The 7382-nt window shown below is 48.6% G+C and overlaps 1 protein-coding gene across 3 annotated transcripts in view; it reads left to right on the forward strand.

Moving 5' to 3' along the window:
- Positions 1–1278: 1278 nt before the first annotated feature.
- MBNL1 (muscleblind like splicing regulator 1) overlaps positions 1279–7382 on the forward strand; it is a 99677-nt gene continuing 93573 nt past the window's right edge. For 2 of the 3 annotated variants that reach the window (XR_004841396.1, XM_035889983.1), the window contains exon 1: positions 1279–1373. The gene's annotated coding sequence lies outside the window, so the exon portion shown is untranslated. The remainder of the gene's footprint in view (positions 1374–7382) is intronic. The other variant, XR_004841395.1, reaches the window with a different exon arrangement.

The raw sequence follows: 7382 nt of genomic DNA on the forward strand, positions 1-7382 counted from the left end.
CAGTGGTTTCCAGGCTGCTTTTACCTGCAGGTTGCACCTCCAGCACACCCTGGAAGCACGGGCAGTCAAGGGACACAGCTCCTGGCTGCTTTGCAAGCTTAGGTCTTGTGCACCGTATCCTGCAAGTAGGCAGCCCTCTTGCACCATGTGTGGAAAGAGGCTTAAACAAGCAGAAAGGAAGGCAGGCAGTGCTTCCGCTGCAGCGGTGCCCGCGCTGCTGCTCCCCGGCTGCCATCCCCCCCGCCCCCTCCTGCCCTGCGCAATACCCACCGTGGGCAGCCAGCTCCTGCCAGGGCACTGCCCCAGGCTGGGAGCTGCTCTGCGGTTTTGCAAAGGCTGGCAGTGACCGGTGAAGCCAGGGGGGAGAGCGTTTCTCCCCCTGCCTTGAGCAAGGGCCGTTTCTAGCAAGTTCTGCAGTGCGCAGCCAGCTCTCGCTCTGCAGGGCTTTGGGCGGAAGGGCTGTCGCGTACCGTGGGCAGCCAGCTCCTGCCAGGGCACTGCCCCAGGCTGGGAGCTGCTCTGCGGTTTTGCAAAGGCTGGCAGTGACCGGTGAAGCCAGGGGGGAGAGCGTTTCTCCCCCTGCCTTGAGCAAGGGCCGTTTCTAGCAAGTTCTGCAGTGCGCAGCCAGCTCTCGCTCTGCAGGGCTTTGGGCGGAAGGGCTGTCGCGTGCGCAGGAAGCCCGGAGATGGTAGCAGCTGCAGCAGAAACAACAAAAACGTGTGTAAATATCTCTGGTCAGTGAGGCTGGCAGTGCCGCGGGTGCTGCCAGCAGTGTGCCGGCCGGGCAGTCGTTATCTGTGGCTCGCAGCAGGAAGGGAGCCCCAGGGCCACCGCCCCAACCATCATCCCATTTCCAGGGACTGCAGGCGATGGCCTGCTCCGGTGGCCTAAGCCCGTCCCCCTGCCAGATGCCCATGGGCAGATTAACAGGTTGCAGCAGAGACTGCTTCAACTGGCACATTTCAAAATGCCTGTTTGTGTCCGAGATGCGAGCTTCCCCGGCAGCAAGCTACACTGCGACTCAAGATGTGGCTGCAATGCAAAAGCACTTCCCCTTGCGTCTCTTTTTTTTTATTAACTGAAAGTAATTTTTGCTTCTTTAAGAAAATATATATGCAAACCACAGCCCATCGCCATGGTTACTGCTGTATGCTACTGCAAATAGCTTATTTTACATCCTTAGACCTATAGGGTTTGGAAAGCGTAATTCTTCTGGCCTTTCACCATTTCCCCTCTCACTAGGCCACAGTCCCGCTGTTGCAAAAAAAAAAAGCATGTTGTAATTAGCCCCGCGCGCTGCCGGCGGAGGCGGTGGCTGCGCTGCCAGAGCACTGCAGCACGCGCTGACGCACCCCGCGCACCAGGCCCCCCAGGTAAGAATTACTCTTTTTACCCCACTTTGTGGCCCTTGCCAGCCGTGCGAATTCGCAGCAGAATAGCGTGCAGTTGTTTAGTGGGTTATGGTCAGTTGTTCAGAAAGCTGAACGGTTTTATGATGTCTGCGTTGCATTGCGCCTACTTTGGCACATAGGTCTTGCCGTCCTGAGGTAAGTTAGGGGAGATTTAAATAATATGTTAAAGAGAGGGGCACTAAATGTAAGATTTTGTTACGCAAAGTTTAAGTAACAAAACTCTGCAGTTCTGAAGAGTATTAAAAGTAGCAGTCAGATCCCAAAGCAGACCCTTCCTGGCGCTTGCTGGGGGTTCAGTGGGACCCCTGTGGTGTGGAGCTCCTCCGGGACCCTGAGCGAGCACTGACCCACTCCCAGGAATACGGGGGACAAACCCAGCGCGGGAGCTGGCTGCCGCAGTGCCGGCAGATGCATCGTTCTCTTGTCTTCTGCTTTACTATCATTTTGTCAGTTAACCTCCTGTGGTGCTTGCTCCGCTGGAAAAGTTGAGAGAAAGATTTTCATGTGCTTTTGGGAGCCCCAGGAGTTGGTTTAACAGTTTATTCTGTACTGTTGATGGAGCAGAGATGGGGCAGGATGCTTGTGCTGAGGCACCACAGCCACAGTTGTGCTGTAATTTGGGCGTATTTCTCATTAGGGGCTGAGCGCCGCTCCCCCTGCACAGGGGTCCCCTCCAGCCCTGGGCGAGGCGAGTGGGTGCCCATCCCCGGAGCATCACTCCCCGGCCCTGCTCCAGCTCCCCAGGAATTATTGGTAAAGCCCACAAGAAATTAAAATGACATTATTCCCCTGAGAGTGAACCCTCGGCTTCCTGCCACGATATATGTTGCTGCCAGCAAATGTCCCACCAGTTTTCTGTGATTAAATACTGTGTTGGATCACAGGCAGTGTCCACCCGGACTTAGTATCTATGGTGCTTCCCACAGGGGTTAAAGTGGACCCTGGCACTGCCAGCTGGGCTCTAGCACCGACTGAAAAGCAATAAAGAAATCACCTTTACAGAGAATGCAAAGGATGTAGTATATATAATTTGCTGTGAAATTAACGGTGTGGATTTTGCTCATTCATATACCTGTAGACTAGTAGAGATTTTAAATACTTTTAAGAAAAATATTGTCACTTGATCATTGCAGGAGGCTTTAAAATAAAAGGACAATACAGTGGAAGGGCCAAGTCTGAACTTTGTCTTTGTACGTTATCTTTACTAAAATGCATATGCAGATAATATCATTAAAACAGGAAAAAAAAAAGTTTTAGCACTGTAGCATGAAAGTGATGGCCTCCATGTTGCTGTGAAGCAGAAGCGGAAGTTCGTTACTGCAGAAGTTGCACTGTGTTAGAAGAGATGTAACGATTGCTTTATCGGCAAGACTGATGTTTAATGTCCGACTTTTCGGGGAACTTGAGTTTTATGAGTGTTGAACAAGTAACAGCCTAAGGAAGCAAATAGCTTCTCCAGGATCGTAATTGTGTTTAGTCTGTGTTTGCTTGTGTGTCTGCCTTTAGTAAAGGCCAGGAGAAAAAAAAAAAAGGAAAATTAAGAGTATGAGGTTTATTTTATGACTATTGTATTCCAGCTATTTGATATGATAAAATGAAGCCACAAGACCTATCTCAAGCTAGATGGATTTGCACTGTGATTTTCATTTATGGGGGTACGGCAGCACCCTGCACCCCTCGCAGGCAGGAGTCCTGCGGTCGGTCTGCGGCGAAGAGCAGCCGGGTGCTGCTGTAGTCCCTGAGCAGATCGGGGGGCAGGCTGCTAAGGAGACTTAATGTAGTTATCCTTTAAGTGACATGTTACTGTAAATATTCAGAGAGGCTTTGCTTTCGGGTGCACAGCTGGAAGTGCCTGTGCAGCTGAACAAACCTTTCTGCGCCCATTCCTGCCCAGTGGTGCTGGGGCAGGGGGCACCTGGGAGGGCTGAGGGTTCATCCAGGCTGCTTTCACCCAGCGCCAGCTATCCAGCTGGCTGGAGTCTGGGGACTTTTTCAGCTAGTTCTGAACTAAATTAAGTTCTTAACTGACTTTTTTTTTGTTCTTCTTTAGCAAAAGATTCATGTCTGTTTTATAGTCTTACTCGAGCAGGAGCTGGGGTTTGAAGTAAAGCTCTGGTGCAAGCCGAGCTGGAGGCTTTGGTCCTCGCTGGCCATGTGTGCATCAGTTTGTGCACCTCCAGTTAATCTGCCTACCTGCCTATAGGCAACCCGGCCTCTATAGGGACCCTGAGGCTGCATGGGGAGGCAGCAGGATGCCAGGGCGGCTGCTTTTACGGAGTAACAATTGAAAACTGGTTGCTGAGTTGGCACTTGTGGCCGTGGTTCGTACATCACAGGTTACCTTCTCCTGCTCATACTGAATGTCTTAAGAAACCGATCTCTGAGGGAGGGCTAGAAATGATCCATAAGGCGTCCATAATACAAATGGCTTAATTCTGCAGACTTAAGTCATCTTTCAGAATATTTATCACATTTGCAATGGCAAAGAGAAAATTTAAATATATTTTCGCTTTATGTACCTAATGCCATGCCTGTTACAGGATCACTGAGAGTTTTTGCTTTAAACTTCTCCCTTCAGATCATTTTGAAGGAGGAACTGAAGTGGGAAGTGCTTTTATTCTGCTTGAGGTATAGTTGTGAAAAGGATGCCGATGGCCATCCTCACGCACGGCACCTGGGACACATTGGTGTCCCACTGCTGCACTTGCGGGGCCTCTGCCAGCCCGGGCTGGATCGCCGTCGGCGAGTCTTCCTCGCCGGGGCTTGGGGGGAAGGGCAGGCAACCATTGCACAATTTGCAGAGGTCAGGCTCTTGCTTCACTTGCGCGAGGGCTGCATTAGCTCAGCCAAGAGAGTTCCTCTTTTCTTCTCCAGTTGTAATAACACATAGCAACTCTAAACCGTAAAATGTCTCTCAAAATACTTTCTCTGTGCGCAACATGTTTCTTTTTTCCCTTGTGCCCTAATTTATGTCTTTTTGTTTGAATGGCATATGAAGCTAAGTGTACAATGGCATATTTCTTTATCTTTCTCTGCTGCAAGATAATGAGTCCGTTGTCTTGTTTGGTACCCCAGATGGCAATTATCATCATCAGATGATACTCTGGGAGACCCCTGGATCTGTGATTTCCTTACAGTTCTTTACCATGCTCTGCCTGGACGTCTTGTTACTGCAGAGCGTGTGCTTGGCATCTGTGCTCTAGGGTTTAACCCCCTGTAACCTATATAAACTTATGTGAAACAGAATATGTTCACTTCATAGGATATAGTGAGAAATGATATCTGAACAGGGCAGGTAGTGAGAAATGACATATGAACAGGCCATAAACCCAACGGTAGGGCAAACTGGCCCTGTACCTTGTCGCAGAAGGGACGTGTTTGAGCAGGGTTCCCAGCAGGAGCCAGCACCAGAAGAATGCCCAGTGGTGGCAGCTCCCCGGTGGGGCTGGCAGGGGAGGCTGGCAGGGCTGCTGCCGTCGCAGGCAGCAGGTACCAAACCCAGCAGGCACCAAATCACTGTGCGCTGTCACATGAAAATGTACTTGACGGGGAAAATGAAACGAAATGAACCTAACTACCAATGCAACCAAATAACGGCTGTGGAGCTAGGCCCTTTAAACTGGGGGTGGAGGGGCTGGGTAGGGAGCTGCCATTCCAGATATGAGCATCTCGGTGTCCACGTACCCACTCTGCTGCCACTGCCGAGGCAGGACAAGGAGGCACAGTTTAGACACCAGTTATTTTTTAAAGTTAGCTCTGTATAGAGAAAAGATCATTTGTGCAGACACTGGCCTACTGAAGTGATTTAAGAGAAATCTGGGCAGTGAGGTGTTTGTCCAGAAAACTTTGACTGGAACAACTGCTTTGAAAATGCCCAGCGCACTGATGTAAGCATATAGAAAGGAAACAGCCTCACGTATTTCTTTGTGATAGAACAGAAACAGGAAGAGCAACAAATGATCCATTACAATATTCGTTCCCAGAGACTATCAAGGCGTGTGCAACCAATGCTGATGTTATCTGGGTGGTACATCTGTACCGCTGCTGCTTTATACAATGACAGGCAAAGTCATGTATATCAGGCAAATATAAAAATACCAGGGGCTACCAATTGTCATGAATTTTTTACTGATCTGGATTAAACTTCTTTGAAACACAAGTGTAAATTCATGGCATATTTTCCTGAAAGAACAAGGAATATTTCTTCATGTCCTTTCAGTCTCTGGATTTTATAAAAAAGCCAGAAAAGATAAACAGAAAATACCAGAAAGCTCTCCCAGTCAGTGACGTGCCTTCGCTTCCTCGGGCACTCGGCACTGCCAGGACGCTGCCCAAGGCTGCTCGGTGTGGGCAGCTCCCAAGGAGGGACATTCATCCCCTGTCTCACTACGGGTTCCAAAGAGCTGCACAGGCTGTTGCAGGGTGTGATTAGAGCACACAAAAAGAAAAGTTAATTATATTAATGCCAGGCTGTGTAATAGAACAAAAAGCCTCCAGAAGGCAACAGCTGGAGTTCAGATCTCTTGAGCAGGTAATATTGTTGGTCTCCCAAAGTGAGGAATTATTCATTAAAGCTGGAAAGCACGTTATCACCTCATTTCACAAAGCATAACGCTTTGCTTAGTTCAGCCCCAAGTGCAGATCAGGGAAAAAGGCAAATTTAAAGGCAAATTTCTTCTAGTCTCCAAGCCTAATAAATTGCAAAGCAAACAGCTAAGTGGTTTGGCTTATTCTGTTACAGACTGAAGGATGTGGCGGATGTAATTCTGAACAATCATTTGAAATTTCAGAAGTCAACAGAAGCTCAGTATCTATAAAGGAATAAAAGTGTCATTCAATTACAGTGGAGATGCCATTTTAGTACTGATTTTTTTTTTTTTCATTTGTAAGGTAAAAATAAACATATTCCAGAACAACTGAGCATGGGTAACAAGTGATGCTCAGAATTATAAACACAAATTACAAGATTTGGGGGGAAAAGACAAGCACAAGAGGGAGAAGAAGGAAAGACAAAGTTCTAGCAGAACTACAACCCCCAGTGTGTTTGGCAGAAAAAATAAAAGTTGGAACAAGGTGCCTGTGTTGGTAGAGATGTTCAACACAAGCAAGTTACGCTCCTGATGCTGAAGACAAAGCCTTTCTCTTTTCCTTGTCTCTCCTGGTGTCGATGTGCCTTGTAGTTTCCTTGTAGTCTGCTGTTCGTGTTGACTGGGAATGAACACCAGCCTCACAGTTTAAAAAAATACATGGCGTGGGAGTCCCAGCCTGTGGAAACAGAGACAGGCTGAAATTAAACCTCATCTGAAAATGGGAGCCTGCCTGGGGGGAGGGAGGGCCTTGTGTTTATTTTCTGGCAACAAGGCACCACTGCATGACCGCTGCTTGTCACAGCATCCAGTCCCAAGTGCTTCCAGTCGAGAGGATCTGGTGTGGTAGTAACACTGAAAATAGTAAAAAGTAGAGGGATCGGAATTCAGAATAAAGTTACCAAGGAGCATAAGGTGCAAAGGACAGAGGCGTCTGGGGTATCTGGTATTTCCACGCAAAAGGAGGTGAGCAGGAAGAGAGATGTGGGGCACGGGACGTCCCAAGTAGCACGTGCGCCACAGCGTTAAATCAGCCCCTTTGGTGAAGCGCCCATGCTGGACTGGGGCACTGGCCTGCACTGTTAGGGAGCTAGAAGGGAGATCAGACCAAATTTGAGAAATTAACCACGGAAAAGCTTTCTACAAGTTGGTGGTTTTTTTGTGGTTTAATTTCTGAAGTGCATGGTACCCAGCTCCTCGCAAGCAGCCCTTGAACCCCTTTTCTCGCCGTGCATGCCCGCATGCTGCAGCCCCTGCCGGTGAAGGACCGATGCTTAACAACTACGGGAGTTCAGAAAAAACTGCTTCTTTATAGACATTATGATGTCTTTTTGGCATGGTGTAGATTATGTTGGCAGCAGAACTTGTTTAAAGGATTCACACT

The sequence above is a fragment of the Egretta garzetta genome, unplaced genomic scaffold (assembly GCF_000687185.1).
Source record: "Egretta garzetta isolate BGI_Z169 unplaced genomic scaffold, ASM68718v1 scaffold172, whole genome shotgun sequence".
Taxonomy (NCBI): Eukaryota; Metazoa; Chordata; class Aves; order Pelecaniformes; family Ardeidae; genus Egretta; species Egretta garzetta.